This window comes from Aythya ferina, assembly GCF_964211825.1.
Source record: "Aythya ferina genome assembly, chromosome: 3".
In the NCBI taxonomy this organism is placed as follows: Eukaryota; Metazoa; Chordata; class Aves; order Anseriformes; family Anatidae; genus Aythya; species Aythya ferina.
This window is the reverse complement of record NC_140298.1, coordinates 3,491,075-3,516,452: the sequence shown is the minus strand read 5'-3', so window position 1 is coordinate 3,516,452 and position 25,378 is coordinate 3,491,075. Positions and strand designations below refer to the sequence as shown.

The following is a 25,378-nucleotide window of genomic DNA, read 5'->3' as shown; positions in this document are numbered from 1 at the left end:
TCACATCAGTATTAGAAACAAGGATTCTCCACATTCTTCTTTAATCTTCTAAATCTCTTGTGGAGAAATAACTGAGAAATATAGCATCTCTTAAAAATTTGCTGTTGTGAAAACTTACTTATCAATATTAGATTTCAGTTTCCATAATTTGACTTTTTTTTTTTAAACCAAAACAAGAACTAACAAGAACTATGTTTCTTATTTTACAAGGAACATCTTTGCTTTATAACTCAGCAAGAACAGCTATGAAAACAGTGTCCGATTCAGCCCACCAGCAGTTCCATTAGAGAAACAGCTTGGAGAGTTGGATGGGGTAATAGTAAGCAGAGTATAATGTAGGCTGAAAGAAGTTGTTTTCAGAAGAAAGTATATCTGGCTAGGCCCCATAATGCCTGTAGCCTGAAAATCCAGAGCTTCCCAAAAAATACAATCTGATGTAGGCTCCAAAGAAAAAAAATATCAGAGCTTTTAGGATCAGATTTATTACAGACTTACTGTATCAGAGGAGGCAAAGATAAACTACAGCGTATCTGGGAATGGCAGTGGATTTGAGCAGCACTCATGGAACTGAGCAGGAAGCAAAGATAGGCTGCTTGGGCAGAAGGCAGCACTCACGCCTGACGGAGGTCCTTCAGCACCATCCCAGATCAACCACAAGAACATTTTTTCCAATGCTGTGAAGTGCTTAAACTTCAAAAAATTCTGTAATATTACTTATTGGCTACAGAGCCTGATATTGACTTGCAATTTTAAGTCTCTGTTAACCACAAAACCTCACTTAAGCACATGAGGCATTGCACATGTGAGTGTGCTTTTAGCACAAATACCAGCAGCCCCAGACAGTTCCAGTTTGTGTCTGTTCCAAGCCAAAGTCTGACCAACCTCCACACCAAAGGAATGAACACAGGTCTTGATTTCTTTTTGGCACGATGTTTTCCTAATTGTTGGGGCCACGAAACTCTTCCACAGCAGTGATGAGCAGTTGATACATCAGTGACCTACACAGTATGTCCTGGCGAAGATTTGCAGCAGGATCATTATCCCATATTCACTGACATCATCAGACTGTGTGGAAGCAGACAAGGGAGGAAGATTAAGACAAAGCTGAGGATGCTAGAGGAACTACCAAGAAGGTGGCAACTAGATACAACAACTACAAGCAGATCATTTTATTCTTGCATTTATGTAAAGTATTTTCTTTTCTGTTATATGTGTATGTATACATTTATAATGAACTTGTGCAGCATAATATTTTTTCAAGTATAGGGCCACATCCCAACTGTTCACATCCCAGGAACATCAAGGAACACATCCCACTATTCCTTGGTGGAGTACAGGTGCACACAACTTCATTGATACCAGCAGTCAGTGCAGAAAACTGCTTTATCTGATTTAAGAGTTTTACCGTAAAGCGTAAATACATCAGGTAGAATAACATGCCAGTACTGCATGCTGAGGACATATCTAAGCAGGGGACACATTAGTGATGAATGTCACACTCATCACTTTCTCCACCACCATCACCTAACGCTTGCTACACTTCAGAGAGAATCTTACATTAAACCCAATTTCCCCACTCGGCACCTTCCATCAGACTCAGCTGAGCACTTCTTGCCTTCCACGCTAAAAGGTCAAAGCTCCAATAATTATTTCAAACTTGCACAATTGTAAAAAAAAAAAAAAATAAAAAAATAAAAAAAATTGTAAAAAAAACACAATTGCAAAGTATATTTCCAATTGTTTCTCTGGAAATTACTAAAATGATGCAAACATCTTGAATACACTGATTTTACAATAAAGATAGAAGACTTTGTACCTTTAGATATCAGCTTGATCTGCTCTGGATTTCAACCATTCGCAAGTTTTCTTAACTTCTGGAAGTTGCTTTTGTTTTAATTGATAAAGGTCTAAACATTTACCTTGTGTTTATATTTAGAAATAATTTCATATGTTCTAGTTAAACCACAAAAAAAGAAATACCCTGAGATTCAAGCCCATCAGTTTATCTTGCGTAGGACAAAACATTTCAGGTGATCTGAAATATTTTTTGTTCTTTCAGTTTCACTAACAAAAAGGAAAATGTTGCACATCAATTACACAGAAGTCATTCACCGAGCTAGCACACCAGAAGTTATTTCTACAGCCGCAGCCAAATTCATTGACTCTGATTTTGCAGTAAGATGTTAACTGAACAGCTTTTTTCCTTCCTATTCTTTAAGTTTAAATTAAAGATTTTTTTGCCTTCTTATTTAGAAAGCACCTCTCCTTTCCTCAAAAGAAAGTGTTCAAATGACACCTCTCTCCAGGTTTGTTCCACCAGAAGTGACAACATTAAGCAGCCGTTCTACTCAACTATTTTTAAGGCCCCGATCAGTGTCAGTTATACAGTGATGGGAAGATTTTTTTCTAGTTTGAATAGCCAAATAGCTGTGAAATCACATCTATGAGTCAGCCAGGCTTCGAGACATGTAGCAGCATCCCGTAAGAAGTCTTCCCTTCTCCCAGTATGTTAAGCTGCAGAAGTAAGGCAGACTGTCACAGAGAGCCTACACGCTTGCTTACTGATGTGAGAAAGCCTCTTGAGAAAGAAGATTTTTTTTTTTTTTTTTTGAGATAGTTCAATATTTAAGGCAAATGATCATGCTTTGGCATTTCATTAAAAAAAATTTACCTGAATTTCCATATTTTCAGTGAAACTCATAAGCTTCCAGTAAATTGTTTTATACAGTTATTAAATACTTAGTATGTGATCATTTTTTATAATCTGACCACTCAGTTTTATCATAAAGGGTTTAATTTTGTTCATTTTTGTTTTTAAATCTGTAGCATTAAATGCTCTCTTCTCTTCATTGATAAAATTGGTCTATCAGAGTCAAACATCAAATCATTTAATTGCAGAAAAGTTTTTCCATGAGGTACTCAGATTCAATATACAGCTCTATTTTGTTTTAAAAACCTTTACACCTCTCAGGAATAGCGAAGTGTGTGAATTGTCAGAGAACTGCACATTTCAAAGCATTACTAGAATCTTTTTTATTAGTTTTATTTTGAACAGATTGCGTCACACCCAATGTGACTACGCAAGTCACACTGAAGATCTCTATTAATAAATCCTGCAACCTTAAACATTTGCCTTTTTTTTTTTTCCCCCCGTTGGTACCTCTCACTCCTTGTAGTCCAATGGTAGGACTGAGAAACAGGTCTGATAGCAAGATCCTGCCAACGTGAGCCTCTGACTCATGAGTCTTCTGCTTTTCTTTCTTGCTTCCTTTATTACCATCTCAGCATGGCATAGAAAGCATGACCAAAGATGCTGAGCACGTTAAAACGTGATATGCATTACTAATCCTAACTAACACTGGCAGCTTGGCACTTCTTAACTCCATACACCCAAGTTAACACTCTGAAAGGCAAAGACAAGAGCCAGCCAGCCCCCTAGCCCAGCTATTGGGTTTTGCACCTGTGTCACCAGAAACATGCAAGGCACTGAAGCAGCATCCTTCCTGCAGCTTGCCTTGGAGCAGGCACAGTCCAAGAGGACCGGACTCGGCACCCTGTGCTGCCTGGGAAGGCAGCAGCGACTCAAGAGCCCTGTCAGGCTACAGCTCAGACAGCCAAAAAACAATTCCCCAAAGCTCAGGGCTCAGCCCCCTGGAATCCAACAGGAAATGAAGGTAATATTCATAATCGAATATAGTTTTCTGCAACTTCCTGAATAGAGGATCTGCAAAATCTCCAAAAATAATCCCACGTTATTCTTTAAAACCTTCCCTACTGCTGCTCATCATGCTGCTGTTCGTGCTGGACAGAAACCTCTGAGCTGAGAACGGAGAAAGCAAGCTGCGACCTGGGGAAAAAAATAAAAGTTTTTATGCGAGATGAACATATGAAACTGGATCAAGTTAATCCTTGGGCTTTAAAGAAAATGAGCGCTGTCTTCTAAAGCACAGGATCTCAAAAAGAGAACACCGAGGAGAGCACGTGACCCCCTCCTCACCACACCCCCTGGGCCCGACGTGCCTCCTCTGCCGCATGCCGGGATGAGCCGGGTTATGCCGCGTTGGAAGCCTTGCTTCATCCTTCCTAGAGCAGCAGCCTGCTGCCAGATTCCAGTCTCCCACATGCCTCACTCCTCACAATGCAGAGTTCACCTCCTACCATGAATTCTTCACAAGTTCCCTCCGTGGTTTCCAGTAAGGCAGCTTCTCCAGAAAGTGCATTTTCTGGACTTCAATAGCAGACCGCTGCATGCTACCCAAGGCCTGAAATCATGACTGCCTCCATTTGGGCAAGATTGCATTTCTACCACTATCAGCTCCTCTGAGAAGCTGTTTGGCAGCACAGTTTAAACAGCCTCAGATACTCCAAAACATCTTCCGTATGTGTGTGGGACAAAGTGGGTTTGGAAGTAACTGCAAAAGTCTCTCCTTAGCATGGCTAACCCATCAGTTTGACATTTATCCATGCTGCGAGTCTGAATGAACTGATGCAGCTTCCAAAGCGCTGTTCCCTTCCTATGGTAAAGCTTCTTCCCTAACCCTACAAATTTACTTTAATTATGTAATCATTTTGACTGAAAGAATCACAAAGCATTAAAATGTTAGTTGTTGCTTAACATTCCTTATAAATTCTATTTATTAATTTTGGGAAGGATACTTGCCATCGCTACAGTAATTTAAATTAGTACCACATGGCTACAGACTGCTGCTGAATGATTCTTTGGGGGCAAAATCAGTTCTTTAAAGACATTTAAATGACACTAGAGATGAGCTAACTAAATTTTTGTCCGAGAAGTTACAATTTATCAAAAACGTAATAAACCATGGACGAAATATTCATTGTAGGCAGCACATAATGTGGTCCATGAAATGACATTTTAGCATCTCTCACTGTGGTCATACTGAAGTTTGCTGACAGTGCAGAGTAATGCTCCATTGATATTTAACAGTCCCCATCTACATGTTACTGTGTGATACCGTAACTTTATACACTCCAGTCTCTCACTGGTACTAAATCAGTCAACTTTGACGTACAACATCGTTCAATTTTCTTTGCTTAATTTTAATGCTGTACATGTTTTAACTTCCCAGTATAATTAACACTAAAAGCAAATGGGGAAAGGAATCCCATCCCGCTTCTCCCTGAACTCCACTGCCACGTGCACACTGTGCCAGCACACCTCAGTGGACTTCTGATCCTGAGGACAATTATGGTCTCCACTGGTGACCACCAGGCAGCACTAGCTGTGGAAACTTAACAACTGGAGACACTTTAAGCTTGATGTGGTGGAGACAAGAGTACATCAGCACCTCCTATAGGAAAATTCAAGTGAAGAATACATAAAATAACAAAATAAATGTATAAAATAATAGATTCATCTTCCTGCAGCTAAAGATAAATATTAAATAATCCTATCTGCTTCTGGCTGAAAATTAATTTCTTCTAAGGCAAATAGTGTAATACGTATATGCGTTTCAATTCCCATTTGGCATGGAGCCTATTTTCAGTAAGCATTATGCAGACTTTTGAAATACTAGAACTGTGTTCATCACATACACACTTAAACAAATAAAGTTTTCTTCCTTTGGGTACCAATTCACTGTAGTCTAATAAATAAATAAATAAATTTTAAAACATCAGTATTCTCACCAAAGCCAGATATCCAGACTAAACAGGCACTTAAAAAAAGGACACCCTTTCCTTTTTCTTCTTTGAAAAATGAATAATAGGTTTCATCAGAAATAGAGTGCCATCACTTTAAAATAGCTCCAGAGGTACATCTACATCATGCTAAGCAATACCACGCAGGGATGTTCAAGAAATCTTTCTCAAAAAGTCAAGCCACGGTACCAGAGCACAACACATCTTAGCCTACGCAAAATGCTAACATGGCTGTATTGCTTCTGGTGGCAAGGTTAGCTCATTCAGCATGAGTTCAGGTATCTCTGCACAGAAATACATTATGCTATTTAGATATATCCAACGTACTAAGTATCTTGCACCTTAAGAAATAGATTTTTCATGTGCGTTTATGTACTTATGCCTAATGTATCCAGTTACTCCAGAAAACTCCTCTAGGATGATCATTTCTATCTTTAAACACCCAAATACCTCTGCAAAACAGGACCAAAAACGACTGCTGATTTTGTAGTCCCATGTACATAACAGTGAGAAGTACGTATTCTTGAAAGTTTAGCCATACGTGCAGCACTACTGATTAATTCCTTACTTGATAAAGGATTGAAGAGCAAACACAGAATGCCCCAAACTGGAAGTCTGAGGACTCAATGTCTTGGCTCAGATAAGAAAGTTTCCATTGCTCGGCTCCTAATCACTTTCTAAAAATCTCTAAGTCAGATGTACTGACAGATGGATTAAATATGTGGCTACACTATACCTGGATTGCAGTCTGCTAGGATGAGGATTAGGATACAGACAAGGACCACAAGTGCAATTTGGTTTGGAAAGTCAAACAAAAATGCACACAAAATAGTATGCATGAAACCAACATAATGAAGCTCTGTTGGTCTTAAATGTTAGGAAGGCATCTCTTTATTTTGTATCTTTCTAGTAAGCTAGCTACACTGGTCCAGTTCTGCACACGAGGAGATGACAAGTAAGTAGATTACAGTGGAAAGGAGAAAGGATCCAGTTCTTAGCAAACATAATATGACAGAAAGCATTTGTTGCTACCACTGAAATCTGTGTATCCAAGCATTCCGTGAAGTCTAATGTGATCTTAGGCTGCCTGCTGCCTTGGAAACTAGTGGTCAGATACTCTCAGCAGTGGGCATAACCAGCTAGAACATTTTGATTAGATGAAATTTCATGGAACCGAAATATTTCACACACTGGTTTCAGTGAATTTCTCTCAAGGACTGAAAGAGAGCACTCCTAAAAATAAATAAATAAAATCCAAACCGTATCCTGGAGGTTTGGACAGCAGGATGCTGGTGCTCAAGATTCAAATCCTTGTTGAACCAAGCGATCTGGAATTAAATCAATTGCATTTAAGGCCAATAACAGGCTAGTCAGGCTGCTAACAAAGAATAAAGTCAGAAGATTTAACTGCCAGCTAAAAAAGTTTTTAAATAGACATGCTTACTTTTTTATGTTGCATGACTCGTCATTGCAACCCCAAAGGCTCTAGAATTCAAGTAAAATTTGCCCATTTACTGAGAAGGTGTGCACTAGGGTTACAAAACCTATATATAGGTTTTCCATATGCATAGCCCTCATACAGAGGCTAGTTTACAGACGATCTAAAACCACTAAAACTTCAGGTAATGAGGGTTTTACTTCCTAATAATCTTGTTTTGGAGAAGCAGAAATTCATTTTCCTCAGATAAAATTTTAGGGTTACGAGGCTGAACAAAAGATATCGTTATTGTAGGATAACCAAATCAAATTAGCAAGGAGAAAGTGTGTTAACATCATTAGGTGTATTTCCACGTGTCCTAGCTCCACAGGACAAGAAGTGGAGTTCAGAAAGAATGCCTGGTGGCGAGGAGGACACAAGACAGACATGAAGAATTTATCCTGGGGAGGATTTATACATATGGCAGTACAAGTAAACCAAAAGTATTTTCAGCCTTCAGTTGAGTAAGAAGCATAGAAAATGACATGGGTGAGCTGAAGAAATGGGGATTTAAGAGAAAGCTGTAAGCTCAGAACAATGATCTGGTTTCTGATGGGTGAGCTTAAGGCTTTGTTGGAAAGAAAAGTTTTGATAGGACATCAGACAGTCACTGGCCCAGTTGAAATGGTCTACTGCAGAAGGCATCTGCTTTGCCTGTTTGTTATCAATTTGTTTGGTCTCCCATTTGTTTCAAACTCTAGCTAGATAGTGCTTTCCCACAAGACAAGCAAGGCCAAATATCGCTTCCCATCCTGCCAGCAAGGCCAGACCTTGAAAAGAGTATATGTGCCGGATGTGGACGCCCAACACACATCTACAAACCTGAACACCCATTTAAAAATGTGAAAGGCAATTGAGCTTTTGGCACACCCTGTGATTACAGAGAAGAGCACATTATCAAGATGCCCCTTTGTGCCCATTAGCACTGCAGCTCCCTCAGCCCAGCACTGAAGTGCGATAGCCAGGATCCCTGCAGTGGGTCATACCAGAACTGTGATGGCAAGATCTTGCAAATTGTCTATAAAAAATAAAATAAAAAGATATCTATGAAATAAAATAAACTTTATTAAAAATGTCTTTTCAAACACTCATTTCTTTGAATCAAGATAGCTGAAAATTCCGGAGACTTCTCAGAGTCATCTGTGCACAAGAATGTCCCCCTCTCATTGCTCAAAAACTGGAAGAATTCTACTTTTGTCTTTGGGCTTTTACACTACCCAAGAGCAAAGCCACCCTTTGAAATTATGAGTAACACTCATTAGTAGGTGTGCCTGGGATTTTGAATTCAGCACATTCGTACAGAAGTCATCCTTTTGTTGTCATTTTACTCCTCACAGATCATTTCAATATCAGGTTCACAAAACCAAGTACAGATGCATTTCTGAAAACAAACAGCCCCAAAGCAAACCACTATGTGCAACAAGCAATGCTATTACACAGTGCTCTGAGGGCTATGGTCAGTGCAGGGGAGGGTTCCCACCTACTCATTCTTTTGCAGCAATCATGTTTTTACAATTTCAAATCTAATACTTTTTCTAATATATTATACGTTACCTCCCATGTATTTAAACTGTACTTAAAAGCATGCTAAGAACTGGTAATTCTTTAATGGTTGTTCACTTACAAGCGATTGTGGGTCATTACACAATCATTTAAAGGGCATTAATGAGAACCATTTAATGGTTTTAGTAGAATATCATTGTAAGGGACAGGGGAAAAGTTACTGGCTGTAAATTTTTATGACCATTTCTTACAAAACGTATTACTTTAAAGATTTATGTATGTAACAATGAGTACAATAAAAGCCATGCTAAAAATAATTTGAAATCAAAGTAATGCATATAGATAAGGTCCTACTTGCTGCAGTTTTGCAAGCAGTATGTAAGATTTTCTCTTTTCTTCTAGCTCCCTTACTACTTGCAGTGCAGCTTCAGATCTCCTTTATGAAAAAAGTCATAGCAGAAAAAAATTGCTCAGGTCTACATTTTAACAAAGCATAAACTGTCCTTTATGGTCTGTATTTTATTTTTACTTTTCACTCATTGTTTTGCATATGAAGTCAGAATTTTCTCATTTTTTTTTTCCCCTGGATACAGCACAATAAGACAGCTTTTAACCAGAATATAAGGAGAAATATTTTACAAAGCATCTTGAACAGTACATTTGGTTGGCTCTTTCTGAATGGAAAATAAAGATGAACTCTGCATGCCAAAATTAAAAGGTTGACTATTTCCCAACAGGGAAATTCTTTACAACTATGCTAGACCAGAGCATACCTTCAAAACCAAAAAAAAATTATTTTGAAAACTATTCATATGGAAGCATTAACCTTATTAAAGTGCTTTAATAACAAAACAGTCATCGTACTATGCCTGGTTTTGTCCATTTGTGATTCACATGGAATACATAATAAGAAAGACAACGCCCTTTTTTCCCCAGTATTCTTGCATAAGTAGGAGACTATTTCTAATTAAAAAGGCAGAGTTAGTACAGCACATGAATTGAACTCAACCATATCTCTAGAAATACTGATATTTTTACTGTTTGCATTAAGTAAATATTGTATTTCTCTCTGAATCTGGCCCAGTACCCATTACCAATAAGATTAAGATTTAAGATAACTTGGTCAAAAGATAGTGAATTATAACTTTTAATTAAAATGTAGAAAATAGTTTCTTTAAAATAAACACAGTAATACTTTCAAGATTGTTAATTTTTTATGTAACGAACAACAATACCAACCTGAATATTTTAAAGTGTAACATTATAGAGCCAAGGCAGGGATTTTTAGAAAGTCATCAGTGCAACAGAACCAAGGAATGCAGTTAATATTCTATAGATTTTTTTTGCTTTTGGAACCACTACTGTTCCTCCATGAAGCGTTAGCCTTACACTCTCTAAAATACAGCTTAAATTCTAATAGAGATGACAAAGATCAGGGTGAGTAACAGAGGGTTCAGTTGTTATTCTTACTATGCTTTATCCACTTACTTCAGTTATTTCAAAATAGGAACAAAACAGTAATTTAAGAGCTAGACTGATTTGATTTGCTTCTGTGTTTGTGCACACAAAAACACTGGTAATGATTAACGTTATGTGAAATGGTGACCGTCTCTTGTTGATTAACATCCTATTGACATCCCAGTTATTCCTGTGCATCCTTGTGTTTTAGTTGCCAGAATTCTGCTCAGTACGGGAGCAGAGCATGACTAATTTTATTTAAATATTGTAAAATGGTAGAAGGGAAATGCAGGGCTCATAGAAGCTGACTAGAGTCATGACACAGATGAGAGGAGACCAGTGCAAGCAGAGTCAAAACACCCATGCAGTTCAGCAAGATTTCCCCGTGTACTGGCAGAAGATGCCTCCATACATCCCAGCTTCCAACTGCCATGTTCTGCTCTCTTGAACTCTTGTGGAGAAAAACCCCTCACTCACACCTGACAGCGTCAGGGCCCTAACACAGGGACTAGTGGGAACAGGAATGAGATCAAATCTGCCTTTGCCTGCAGACTGAACTAGGATTTAAAACCTGAATTTCTGAAAGCAAAAGGGTGGTATACTAAAATCAATGGACCACTTCATTCCCTGGTTTTGTGATCCCTCTCATTATTTGCATGTTTCAAGTCTCTCCCTTTTTATTTTTCACTGGATATTAATCACTGCTAACCGTGTATCCCCGTACCAATTCTTCACCTCATCAGAGAGCATCACCTGCACTCAGAGCACAAAGTTAAGAGATTCATAAAAATCAAGGAATGAAATGGCACATTGGTTTAGTGTGTCAGTCTTTCACCTCTAGAAATATAGGATTGTGAAGAAGAAAAGAAGAGAACAAGAAGCAGAAACTGAAAGAAAGAATAATAGGGATGCAGGAAAAGAAGATGGAAGAAGAGGATGAAGATGTGTGAATGTAGTTGAGAAAGCAAAAGATTGGTGGGTGAAACAGTAAGAATTATGTGAAATATTTTCTTTGCACACCTCCACACATTTGTTGGTGCTACAGCTTAGATTAAAGTGAAGAGAAAGGTGAAGGCAAAGCACTGAAGTTGTTCACTTTTTTCCTACAGCCTCACTAAAAAAAAAAAAGGAAATTAAATGCCATAAGTATATTCAAACATTAAAGATTTGATTTACAGTAAGAAAAGCAAATAAATTGTGAGTTATGATTTGAGGTTGTAAAGGTCTCTGAACACTACATGATTTTTTTATTTGTCGTATGTGCTGCAGTATCTTGAGTCACTGAGGTAGATTCAGCACTGAGACCCTGCCTGGGGTACCAAGGTACTCCTTTGTGCTGAGCTCTCCCCTGTTTAATCAAATTATAACAATGCGGACTGCACAGACACCTTTGCAATTACAGTACTGTGAGCCCAACTTCCACGTTGAAAAACTGGTGTATGCTGTAACGATTGACCTCTTTTTTCCTCCCATACACAAAAGGTGACTCTTCTTCAGAGCTTTTTTAATTCAATAATGTTTACTGATGATCCTTTGGATACTCACAGAGACGCACACAAATATGTCTGCAACTGACCTTGAAGTGGTAGTATCCTAAAAGTGATACATCAGTGTGCAACAAAAAGGAGCAGCTGCTTATGTATAAAAAACACCTTAACTTAAAAAAACAAAACAAAAAAAACATTTCATTCCAGTGGGAGAACTCCTACTGTTCAGAGAGAGAAAGCGAGAGAACACAGAATGGGTTGGAAGGGACCTTAAAGATCACCCGGTTCCAACTCCCACCAGACATATTAAGTAGCCCAAACATACAAAGTAGCTCTTTAGCAGCCAGCTTTTTAATTGTAAAGACATTTGAAATAGCACTGCACAGCTAGTGCAGCCGACCATAAGACAGCACTGTTAGGAGCCCTGCTCTGCCAGGTTAGGAAAGGTTGCCCTTGTGTGTGGTTCTCAGCTTCGTTTTTGTATCGGGCTCTGGATTTCAGGTGTCAAAACATCCTTCTACTCCAAAGTGCATTTTCTGGGTAAAATGCAAAACTTGATCTGCTAGTATCTGATCTACAGGGTCACTGTGAGACAGCCTTGTATGTTCCACTTGAAGGCATATCATGGTAGAACGGATGCACTGAGTTTTTATGAGCCTTGGAGCACGTTTTTCACTAACGTGCAAGCAGCACACTCAACAAAACAACATCGGAAGCAGAAACTCCCCAGCTTCAATTCCTGCCTGAGTGCTACCGACTCCCTGAATGATTTACCTCCACGCTTTAGATTCCCCATGTGTAATAGGGGAACAACAACACTTACCTACTTCACAGCAAGACTCTTGTGAGAACTAATTAATGTTTGTTGCACAACACTTCGAATTTGTAAAATGCCATTTAAGTGGTAAGTATTATTGCCATTATCATCAGTGTTGTCCTGGGTACCAAAGAGACATAAATCCGACTGCTTAAGAGCTACTTAATATGTTACAAACAAGGCACAAAATAAGGGCAAAAGCATCACATCATTTTCATTTTCTTAGGAATATCAAGCACTTAAAGAGATAAAATAAAAATGTTTGACAAAGATCTGCTTGCCTTACAGCTTCATTTGATAGTGTCTGTCTTCTGCCACACTTACTCTTAGTAGTACCTTACCCCACGAGTAGCTGCTCCAGCTGGTCAACAGGACTCGTGCAAGGGCAGGGGAGCCAGCTGAAACTGTAATGTTGCACCTGTGCAGTTTAATACACCTACTTAAAAACAAATAAAAACAAAACACTTTGTATCCTGTGTGATCTCATTTCCCCTTTTAATTTCGCTTTCCCTTTCTAAACAGCAAAGGTAAGGCCATCAGCCACTGATGTAATATGCTAGAGAGAAAAGTGCTGGGAAGTATACCTATGTGACAATAACTGTGTTTGTTATAATGTTTCTACATGAATTATACTTCAAATTTTATTTATACATCTCCTCCTGTGGATAAATTAAATTATTTAGTTATTCATAGTGATTGGAAAAAAGCAAATCTTAATGTCCAAACGGTAAGGCTACAGTCCTGTATGTGAACGTTTACTCCCTTCCGCAAGGTAGTGCCTCCTAGAAAATCCTGTTAATTATAGGGATAGATGCACACCCAGCTTGTATGTTGTACCTGACCAAGTCAGTAAGCTTTGAAAAAGAATTAGACAGCTAGACCAGGTACTACTTGCTCCCCTGGAAATTTTTCCTTATTCACCTGAAGTTCTGTGGAATAAGCTTAATTCAGAAAGATACTTACATCCAGGTCAACGGGAAGTGAGACTACCCAGATTGTGTCCTACACAATGTTTTAGTGTCCTAATCCTATTAAGTGCTATGAGATTTATATCGTGAAGATCACATACCATGCTATAATTTATATTTAAAAGTTGGCTTACAGTTGCTTACCCTTGGCCTGTTCTTCCATTATATCCAAATTAATAATGTCTAATCTGTGCTTTCCTATGCTAAAGCAAATAGAAGAATTATGGGGAGGAAACAATGACAACATCAAAATTCAACCCTAAATAACAGAAGTTCTGAACTATTGTAACGTGTCTGAAAGAAATTACCTGGATAAATTCACTGGCTTGTTAACAATAAAACATATGTTCTGTATTTTCGACTTGTCAAGTGCCTCAGCAAGAGATCACTATGGCAGCTTGCAGTATACAAAGTAAAGAGGACTTTAAGATATTCTCTATTAAACCTCTAGTGCTACTGCAAAGCACAGATAAAAGTGCAAATAGATAGATAAATATCGGGATATAAATCAGAGAAACTTAATACCTGAGAAAACAGCTCTTGTAAATATAAATTGAAGGATATATTTAAACACTACACTGAAGGACAAAATGTTGCTCATTAATACAGATTTAAAATACTGAAGTTTAGATTACAGAAGAGGACAACTACATGCACAAGAAGCAGTGTATATTTTTGCTTTAATATAATGATGCTGAGGGCTTTCAAATCAATAGGCAAGAATGTATCTGTCCACAGAGCTTGAGAGCTGATTGTAACACAGGTAACGGTGGTGCAGGTCTTGGTACTGGCCTGCAGACAAGCAGCAGCCCAAACAAAACACATTGCCAAGACCCAGGAGTACAGTTCATTGCGCACAGACATTCATTCAGTGCTGACTCTGATTACATTGCTGGAGAAAAGGGATGGGGCAACAAGTATTACATGCTTCTAGAAAACCTACTACGAAACTGACCCAAATCACATGGATTTCCACAGTGAGGCCAGGTTGAAATCAACAGGACACCTTGTGTAAGACACAAGGGCCACACCAGCATTCAGGTGGCTTGAAATAGAAGGCATTGCACTGCTGAAGTGCGGTCAGATCATGAAGCACACAAAGCAGAGTACTTTACATCAGTGGGAAACACGTGAAGTAGACACGTACCCCATAAGCTGATTTTATGTCCTCTGCCATTGCATGAATTTGTCTTACCGAGTAATAGGCTATGCATAAAGACTGATGGATCCAGAAAGACAATGGCCATCACGGAATGTAAGTTGCTGAGCCGAACTGCCTAGAGCTGGTACAAAAGGTGTTTCTGCTGCACATGCTATTTCTCCTTCCAAAGGGGGCAACAAAAAGGAGGTGAGGAAGAAGAGCTGATGCATACAAGCTGACAGAAGCTTTAAAATGCACTCTGAAGTCCTGAAAACGAGCAGAAGCAAGAACAGGAGTGGCAGAAGGGGACACAGGTTGTGTGTTAAACAGAGCCCTTCGGGAAAGTAACCTCATCCCTCTCTGTTAGCAAGCGCACCAAAACCTGTCCTTTATTATACTGTACCAACACAGATCCTTGACCTATATTTTAAGAGCCACTGAGAATCCCAAATAAGGGCAAATAAAAATGAGGAGGAAAGGGTTTGTTTTTTTGATGGTGTTTTTCCCTTTCCTCTCTCATGTGAAATAGCACAGCCTCAAGCCATTCCTCACAGTTGCAAACGCGTTCAAATGAGACCTTCAAAGACTGGAGGCTGAACTCTCCAGGGTGGACCCTCTTGTCATCATTAGGCTAAGCAGAAATCTAAAACTGCTGTAAACAACAAGCTTATAAAAGAGAATGTTAAATATCATGCCATCAAGTCACAGGAAACTGAAGCTATCTTATAAGCAAGTCATGGCCATGATACACACACACACTGTTCTCAAAATGCAACTTCGGTTTCCTTCTGTTTATTCTTTTCTTCCTATTACTTTTGCGTGACAATGAAAGCCAGTAGGACAAGAAGAGAAGCGAAGACAGTGATGGTAAGAACAATGCTTTCAACTGCCTTTTGCCCTCCTAACAGGATCAGGAAGACAAAGTAAGAAACCACATGCTGTAAGTTTATTTGGTAAAAAAGGAGGAGAGAACTACAAAAGACAGCACAGTCCAGGAACAGTAGGTTTTGTATTAAACAATCACTGTTTGCTTTTAAGGACAGATTTTTCTCACAATAAGTAACCTGAGGAGTACAGGGATGGGATTCCTGCCTGCCTACGTATCCTGCCCACTTCCCACATCACCTGCTACCAGATGAACTGCAGCAGCTCACCACTTTTTCCCCCAAAAATATGCAAAACTTTGCTGCAAATGCCACTGTGCATTTGAGCTGATCACTAATAACAAGAAGAGATCAATCTTTTTTTTCTTGAGCTAGGTGAACAACTTGTTTTTTTTTTACCCATGAAACCAAAATTAATGTTTGTGTGATCAAAATGCGCAAGAGGCAGAAGAACGCTGCCCTGCCACCAGACGCAGGACAGCACGGAAGGATTAGCTGCTGCCACCTCCATCACGGGCACAGTGCTGCACTTCAGAAACTTCTTCCAAGTGATACAAAAGCCAAAGTGGATTAAATGATAATAGTTCTCAACACAATCCCTACAACCACAATTAAGAGAATGTGTTGTATTTTAACTTTGTAATGACTTCAGCTACAAACATCTTAAACTCTTGAAATTCGCAGCAAAATGTTCATTTAAAAACAAGTGAAATTAGAATTAATATTAAACCTGCTGTTTGCAAAAAACTCTGCTTTATACACAACATATTTACTAAAACCGTGTTCCCAAGAGCTTTGTGTTCCAGTTGTAACACTTCTCTTTGCAATTGGGTTTTCTGAATAATAAGTTTGGGCTTAAAGAGCTTCTGCCTTTTGTTGCACCCAGGGTCCATGCCATCACATGAAGCTGCGCACACTTCTCAGCCTGGCCTGCCTAAGCACAACTCTAATTTGTGCTACTGGCATTTCTTCTGCAGACACTGTCTTAGTGAAGGACAGGCACGGCAGAGGGGTGCACATTCAGTAAAACTGAATTCTAAGTACTAACAGATCTGCACGTGACACGGGCTGTATTTTGCCCAGGTAGGAAAACCCAGTAGGCTGCCTCCCAAAGATGACAGTACAATTTCCCAGGTAAGCTGCATTTAACATATGAGAAATAAAGCTCTCCATTCATGAACTACCTGGCAGAAAAGGAGGGAAACTAATAGCTATAAGAACTTTGATTAATTAAGTTTTCATTACAAGTCTCACTTTTCAGTAATCAGTCTGCTTTGCTCTACTTCTTTGGATATTCCTTCTCAGCATATTTACCAACATCATTTAATGCTGATTTAATTCGCTTGGCAGCGTATCCCACACAGCTCTGGCTGAAATGAGTACTAACATTTACAGTCCCCTGCCCCAACAACTAATCCAAATGGAAGCAGCTGTTCTCCTGCTCATTGTGGAGCTCTTCTTGGCACCTTGACCACAACCATAGTACTTCTGTGGTGCTGGGAGTGAGAACTGACTGTAAGGAAAAGCCCATGATAGTTCAAAGCAAGAAGGATCTGTATCATGACTCCTACATCACAAGTCTTTTTTTGTTGTTTGTTTTTGATCAATTTTAAATTTGACTTGATGCATCTATTGTTCTGGTACAATCCAAACATGGAAATCTGCATAACTTCTTGGTAACAGTTACACCACATTGTCCATTCCATCTCCAACCTTCCTAGGATACTAAAGAATCAAACCTTAGAAGTCAAGTTCCTCTTTTCTCCCCTCTTTCCTCTTTTTGCCTCAACCAAAATCAGCCTTCAAAAAGGTAAAAATAATGTGCAAATATAAATGCAGAGCAGTGCCTGTCTTTTTGTGACTGAAGTTGCTGGTATTTATCAGATAAATTCTGCAGCTACTGACAGCACAGGTGCCCTGCCTTCCAGAAAACAACCGGCTACCAGATTATTTCATATTATTTTAAAAATCATTACCAAAAACATAAAGATACTTCAGAATAATTTTAAAGAGCAGAAATCCTTACAGAAAGCAGCAGTTCTTCCTAACACACAGGCTGGCTGGGAGAGGACCATGATGGAGGCAACCAGGGAGGAACACCAACAGCCATACAGCAGTTCTAAACAATACTGTAGCAACCCTGATATCTTAGTTGCTTTTTTTTTCCTCCTGGATTTGGTGCTTTATCATAGGGCAATATTCTTCAAAGGACTACAAAGATTAGATGCCAACACCCCACAAATGTCCATTTAGCACCAAGCTCTCCACCATCCCAACTCAAACACCAGCCCTAAATGGTGGGAATCCCTTATGAGGCAGCCATCAAGATGTGCGGACTCACAGTGGTGAACGCAAGAAGTTATTTTTAACACTTGAATCTTCAAAGTGAAGTTTTCCCATGGGGTCATCATTTTTAAAGAGAGATTTCCAGAGGAGTTGGGTTAGGCCAATCCTGAAAGCAAATCTGCTGCAAAACCATTAGTCCCGTTATCAAGCTATCTCAGGACTGGCCTCCCCTATAGCAGCGATGAAGAGGGTGTACCAGGCAGTCACACTGAACACACCTGCAATTCCTTTCCTATTTCTAATCCCAGTTTCAGCTTATAAATTTGGACCTCTGTCAATGGAAGAGGAGGCCCCTCAGAGACATGTTCGTAAAGGAACGGTTAAAGTCAAACCTCTGCTTAAGCGTTTTGCTGGATCACATCCAAATCAAGCCCCAATTCTTTTTGTTTTGACAGTTTTGTAATGTAAAATAGAAAACACATACAGTAGAAATACAATCAAAGTCCTTGCTACTTGAGTATCTAGAAGTCTTTCCTGTTTATAAATAGTAAAAACGTATGTTTATGTAAAGAGAAACACTGATTTACTAGAACTGATTGCTTCACAGTCTAATTACTTTTCAACTGGCTGTTCCAAATTAAGATGTCATTGATGGCTTTTTGTGATATATTTCATTTTAAGCAAATTTATTCTATAATAGAGCACATCATAATGGAAAGCAGAGTTCCCACTCTTCTTTCCTCTTTGTAGCCTGATATCTTGACAAGTAAATTAAATTTAGCAGTTAAAATGCTTCCATTAGTAATTTTATTAAGTTAATTAAGGAATCTCTCTTTCTGAATTTTAAATACGTTCATTCCAGCACAACCTTGATTTTTTTTTTTTTTTAATTCCATATATTTAGTAACCATGATTGTTTCTTGGACAAACAACCGCCCATACAAACATTCTTGAGACTACAACAAACTCGACTAAGGAAAAAAATGAAATTTTTTAAAATACCAAACGTGATCTGTCAGTTCTTTTGCCTTACAAAATAAAAAAAAAAAATAAATCCTACTCCAATCTGGGGAGGATATTTGCTATAAGAAATTCAAAAATCTACAAGTCACAGCAATCATGTGGAAATTACATGTCTAGAACATTTAAAATAGATAAGGTGCATAAACAGCACCTCACATAAAATGAGAATTAGCTGAATCCTCACCTGTAGCTTACGCCAACTTCACATCTCCTGGTTCACGAAAAGTCTACATTTTATAAATTATGCTGTACTTTGCATTTACCTTTTTCATTTTTTAACACAGACAAAACGTGGATATAACCAAACATTATGAGAACAACTGTTTTTTTTTAATGTCCCTCCTCCCTGAAATGAGAGGCTGGGAGAAATCCCCTGGGATTTTCAATTGCCTCCAAAGCACAGGAGTCTGGGTAATTTATAACCAAACTAAATTCATATATTGTAAACATGAACTAGCAGAGTGCTTTATTTTTTCAGTCACCACCACTGCAATATGCAATAAGCCTCTCGCAACATTTTCTGTTAGAAAAAAATAAATTGAATTTATCTCATCATTTAGAGGAAGGGGATTCTTCAATAAAGAGTCAAACATTTAATTTGCCTCAGGACTAGGTCCAAACTAATGATAACGTCCACTTGACATTCCATGGTCTGCTGGAAAGAAGTGTCTACAAAAAGTAAAATACAATTATTTAAACCCAAACACTAACCACAAGGAAGGTTGACATTCATTGTATATGACAAGGCCACCCAGGGGCATGGTTCAGCACAGGCAGATTAACATGTACAGATGTAATAATGCTCCCGATCACAGTTAAACATGCATAAGTATAAGGAAGAAACAACAACTGTGAAGGGTGAATTATTTGCTGTACAAAAGATCAGCTGATATGGGTATTGAAAAAAAATTCATTGAGATTGCAATATTAAAATGGAGAGCAATGCTACGTAACTCATTGATCCAAGCTGATCTTAATAAAGGTCAGGAAACACCTGCAGACAGTCCCTGATGTACTAACAGGCAGAGAAAGCTGGCGAGAAGTATGGTTTACAAGTAGGGTGGAGAAAAATCCCCTCAATGAACCAACTATGTAAGGGTCACACAAAATCAATCACTCAGCTCCAAACTACCTGGACATCTCCCACCCTTTGCCCCAGGAGTGGCCAACCCAGAGCTCACCGGAGCAGCGCAGCCCAGATCTCTCCAGGAACACGCAGAGCCCCGGTGACTGCCAGCCACGCAGACATCTGGGTATGGGAACAAGTAAATGGGGGCAGCGTCAATTCTGCTCAATCTGCAGAGCACCTCTCAAGCATCCCTCAGAAGGGCTTTGCAGCACAGAAGATGTGACGGGCAAGAAAGCAGCACACCGGGCCAAGGATGGAATAAAACTGGAAGTCTAAGCTACAGCAACAGACATCATCTCCGTGTCTCAGCTGGGCTGCAGATAGAAATAGTCATAAAAATGACCATTTGAAGTCCCATCCATACCGTACTGGTGGAGAACTGCCTACTGGGATGTTGATCCCATTTCACAATGCAATTCCAAAAGCACCCGTGACTTTTGCCAAGTATTTTGGCTCAAAGATGGGAATGAGACCAAAAGCATAGGACAGCCCGAGTTGGAAGCTACCAGCTCGGATTGTCGAGTCCTACTCTTACTGCTCCACAAACCAGAACAAATGCAGACACTTTTTTTTAAATCGATCAGTAATGGTCATCAGACTTCAGATGAAACTTTTCCCTGCGTAAATGTTTTGTTATAAGATATCTACCTTATCATTTATTTTTGCAGAGAAAGAAAAGCCTCACACAAAATTACAATTAAGAAAATATAAACAAAGTTCAGCAGCTTGAGTAGAAATACTGTTTCACGTTTATAAATCAAAAGATTCGCATTCCCCCCATTCCCAATTAAAAAGTCAATATACTGAATTTAGAACAAAAATTCAAAACCAAATAAAACCAGAAAAGATGAAGGCTTTAAGTCTGCTTTTCTTATCTCAAGGCACAATTAAGTAGAGCTATTACAGTATTCTTGATATATCATAAGCACTTAAAAAAAAAAAAAAAAAAAAAAGGAAAAACACTACACACATCTCCAGTGATGGAAACACATTCCACAGGCAAGGAACTTGAGTGCTTCCATACCCCTAGCACTGCAGATTTCACATGCACACAGTGTGAATCTCCTGCTGCAAGCCGATTCTATTTTGTCCTTCCCCAGGCTCTGGCCATGGAAGGAGTATTTTTCATTTCTTCTCTATAAGAGAAGTACTGAAGGAAAAAATAAAAAACAAGCAAGATAGACTTTTCCATAGAATGCTTTGTATTTTTTAAAGGGGAAAGGATGATTATGTCTCAATTTCAAAGCAAAGAAGTATTGAAATGCAGAAGTTCCTGTGTGCACAAATTCCTTAAATCTCCCCCACCCTCCAAAACACTTCCAATACTTCCATACGTGTACAAGCTTGCAGGAACAGCCAAATAACCTCCTCACCCCCAAGATTTAACCTTTATTAATTACCATCTGAATTGATTTATGAATAACAGCGACCAAGACACGATATGGAAGTTTTCATTTTGTTTTGCCTGAAGCCTAATCTCTATTTTTACTCATAGAAATATAACAAACCAAACCCTCCACAAGCTGATTTAAAGAGCAAACCAGACCCTACTTATCTCATTTGAATTCACTGTCCCATTGCTTTAGACACATTCTGTGCCAGCGTTTTAGAGAGAGGAACAAAGCTTCCAGAATTAGTGTTACAGGCACGAGGATTTTATTTATTTTTAATTTGCTGTGTGTGTTCCTGTAGGTTTCCTGTATTAGCCACATCACATTTGTGCTTCAGAGAGCACCTCACACACATACAGTAAGCAAAGATGTATTTCTATTACTCCACCCTTTCTGAGCCTAGATAGGGATGAGCTGTAAATTGTTGCTCCAGGAAAATCAACGTTAAGGCTATTTAAAAGTTACTTTTGAACGTGCACACTCCCAATTTTCCCAATTCCTAGCAGTCTTTTTCACTTTCAGGTAGCTCATCCGAGCAACACGCTTTTGTCATGTTACACTTGGTTAAAAGGCAATGGACAGCACCAGACAAGTTAGAGTAAACTTCCTACCAAGCTCTTAAGACACCCACTGACCTGCAGGTAGAAGAGTCCAGACTTTCATTGAAGGGAGAAGAGCAACTTGCCTTTGTCTCAAACAGGAGGAAAAAGAACAGAAGTCCCAGCAACTTATAGGAGCATTAAAGAACAAAACCACCACTTGAATGGTTTCTGTCTACTTATCACCTGCAGTCAATCAAAAAAATCACAGGTGCTAACCACTCCACCCTTGCATTCAGCCAGCCCAGAAAGCCCAGCAATGTTCAACCCAAACAAACCCAATGCCATTCTCCTTAGGGTTCCTGCTAGGTTTGTATGTTTTTTCAATAAATCCAGCCTTTGAAAAAGTTATGTGAGCAGATAAAACAACTCCTGCTGAAAACAGCCCCACTTTGAACTTCTCCTGTCCTCAGCTACAAGGGCAGCCATTTGCAAAAAGCCACAGAAACAAAGCTGGGAAGGGTCACAAGGCTCAGAGAGTTCGTTTCTGGGCTCTCAGACAGGGTCAGGTGTATCTGTGGGGCATTCTCACAGGTGTTTTTTCAAACCTGTTATTTAACACTACTAATTACAAGGTTTTGCAATCACTCTCAGCCTATCCCCATGGCTAGCAAGTTTATATCTGAGCTGAAAAAAATAAAAAGTTAAAAAAAAATAAGTCAATTTGTTCTTGTTCAACAGAGAATGGACATGGAGAAGAGTGATCAGCTCATAACCCTCTATTTTAAGACTATTGAAGTACCCCTCCCAAACTACCTCCTAAACTAAAACACACACAGTTATTTTTGCCAAGAGATTTTCTACTTCCAACATACCTTGCTGAGAAGGTCTGCAGTTTTCATGTCTATCTGCGCTACATCCTCCGCGATTTGCCTCGGGGGAGCTGGGAAGAAAGCACCCATTTGCCTGCACTTTGCAGTGTGGAGACTCTCACAGTTAGGAGCTCAGAATCAGTCCGTCCCCTCTCTCCTCCTCCTCCCCATTCACACCATGGCAATTTTTTCTCTTTCACAGATTCAATCAGCTATAATCTTTAAAGCAGGAACACCAGACTTCCCTCCTCAGTCTTACAGGACCTCGATCGCACCTGCCATCGCCTTGTCTGAAAAGCATCATTTGGCAATTTGCACAGTGATGAGAGCTGCGCTGAGCTGGGGGTTAGTTTTTCTGAGACTCGATCCGGACACGCAGTTGCAATGTTCGCTGGACAAGGGTAAGAGCTGAGAAATATACATGCTTCCTTTTGCAGCAATTGAATATACGCTTAACTTTGCAGAGCTGAGGCCCTCAACACATCAGTGTGCCTCAGAGTTTGTGTTTGGGGCACTCCAGCGTTTCCCAGCAGTGCCAGCACACACAGCGGCTCCTAAGGTTGCCCACGAGCAACCCGCAGTTGGCTGGGGAACTACAGAACTACTTTTCTCCTTAGCTACTTTCTCCCTTTTAATGTCTTACCAATATGAAAGCATGCTTTTTCTTGTACTTGTTTCCTCCATTAAAAATACACGTTTTAACTCAATATCTAAGTGATGTGCACATAATTTACAACATAAAAGAGACATAAGGAAAGGACATACATCTTCCATTACCATGCACCATACCCCATAACAAACAAACAAATTTGGGAAGTTTACATGTCAGATATAAACTTACCAGCATAAGAAAGCCTTTGTATTCTCCACACAGGTTGTTAGCTCTGGCTGGACAGCAGCGTCTCCCTGCCCGTGGGTAGGCACGCCAGACAGACCTCAAACCAACTGAAGGAAACCTGAAAATCCAATCTAGCCTTCCGGAATTTGATTTGTAGGAAATTGAGGTACAAGGCTTTACAGAGGGATTTCAAATAAATCATAATTAATTACACATGCAAAGGCATCAACTACATCGGGGCACACGGTGAACAAACGAGCAGCAGCTCGGCGAGGCCACCCATGGGGACCTGCAGCCGTGGCCGGAGCCTGCCCAGGTGCTGCTGCCTGCTCCCAGTGCCCTGCAGCAGCACCTGGGCAGCTTGTCTTCAGTGTTAGGCACCCATCTGCTTGCCTTTTTGTTGTTGTTGTTCTTAATGGGTTAAATACACAGTGTCTTAAAAGTGCATCCAAAAAGATCTTTCTAGAGTGTCAGTGCAGAACAAAATACAATTTTTATGGGATAACTGGAGATATAAAACTTACATTCAATTAAAAGCAGTTTATACAATTAGAAAGAAGTGTCTCTCCCAGCTCTCTCCCTTGAATACTGACATCCCATTTATGTCCTCCACAAGCCCGCTCAAAAGAACAAAGCACACTGGGTTAGATAGCTTACAGAACACAGTTATTTCTGATCCCTTTTACACTATGTTAAATAGAAATATTTCTTTAGCTGTCAACTTTCTTTCTTAAAGATCCTGCCAACAAGTACAAACAGCACCCTGAGATGTTTGGAGATGTTATCTCATGACATCAAATAAACGCACCTTGGGGTCAGAAGGGACCATTATCTTTATCCAGTTTGATTCCAGATTGTATTTCCCTACCTGTTCCCCATCTGTTCTTCTAGATTGTTCTTGATCTACATAATCTTGAAAATTTTTCCATCAAAAACACCAAAAAGTGCTGCTGGATAACACAGCAAAAATCTTACATTTCAAGAGCTAATCTACAAACTTACTTAAAGAAAAGTTTATTGCTCTGGTTGCTATTTCGACTGAAAGAGCATCCATCTCAGAGAACGCACAAGTCGACACAGAGGGAAGACTCTGGGAGCAGAGGAGGAGGAGGCCCCTGGTCAAATGGATCCTGTAAACCCAACAGCAAGATAAATAATAAGTAAAAAATTGAACAACTCATCCAAGCTACATTTGGGTTTGTTATTTCGAATATCCTGAGTTAACCTGAAAACAAAGATACGGGGACTGAGAAACCCACAGCACTGCATGCTACTGTAGTACATGTCTGTACTACATGTACATGTCTACCAGAAAGAGGTGAGAGAGAAGAGCTGAGACATTTTCTGTTCCAAGGAGCCTGCAATCAAACCAGCTGCTGATCTCTAACAAATCTGCTACTTGCACGTTTACAGCTCCCATTCAAGCTGTGCTGTTTGCTGGTATTTACCTGCCAGGCCAGGCATTGCACTGCTATATATAAATTGCAATTACAAACTTACTGCACCTGTACATTAAGCATCTTTCCCAACATGCAGAGGGTCAGGCCGCAGCTGACAGTTCCATAATTCACCAGGAACTAACTGGGCTGGTGTAATAAACAGATAAAACCCATTTTACGAAAACTGGCAGTTTTGGCCCTTCCAAATTCAAGAGGGAAGAGCCGTAGGCAGCTGCAAACATGATTATAGCAGAGGTGGACGGGCTGTGGCTGTGGACTGCGATGGTTCTCCCTGGAAGGCGCACAAGCGGTGGAATTATAGTTCTAATGAAATTGTCAATAGTAATCCTGTTACTGGGAGCTTGCAAGCCCTGTTTAATGAACTAGACAGTAACAAAGAAAATAAAAATACTTTAAAAGCTACAGTATGAGAAAATGATAATTGGTCCAGATTTCATGTCCATG

General features: G+C 39.5%; 1 protein-coding gene and 1 long non-coding RNA gene across 3 annotated transcripts in view; both read right to left on the bottom strand.

Moving 5' to 3' along the window:
• LOC311434340 (uncharacterized protein) overlaps window positions 1-22,752 on the bottom strand; it is a 262,002-nt gene extending 239,250 nt beyond the window's left edge. For both annotated transcript variants that reach the window (XR_014691398.1, XR_014691399.1), the window contains exon 1: window positions 22,640-22,752. The gene's annotated coding sequence lies outside the window, so the exon portion shown is untranslated. The remainder of the gene's footprint in view (window positions 1-22,639) is intronic.
• Window positions 22,753-23,946: 1,194 nt separating this feature from the next.
• LOC311434444 lies at window positions 23,947-24,920 on the bottom strand. The gene is made up of 2 exons (XR_014691499.1): window positions 24,700-24,920; window positions 23,947-24,604 (listed from the first exon to the last, which is right to left on the bottom strand). It is a non-coding gene; the product is annotated as an uncharacterized lncRNA (long non-coding RNA).
• Window positions 24,921-25,378: the final 458 nt, after the last annotated feature.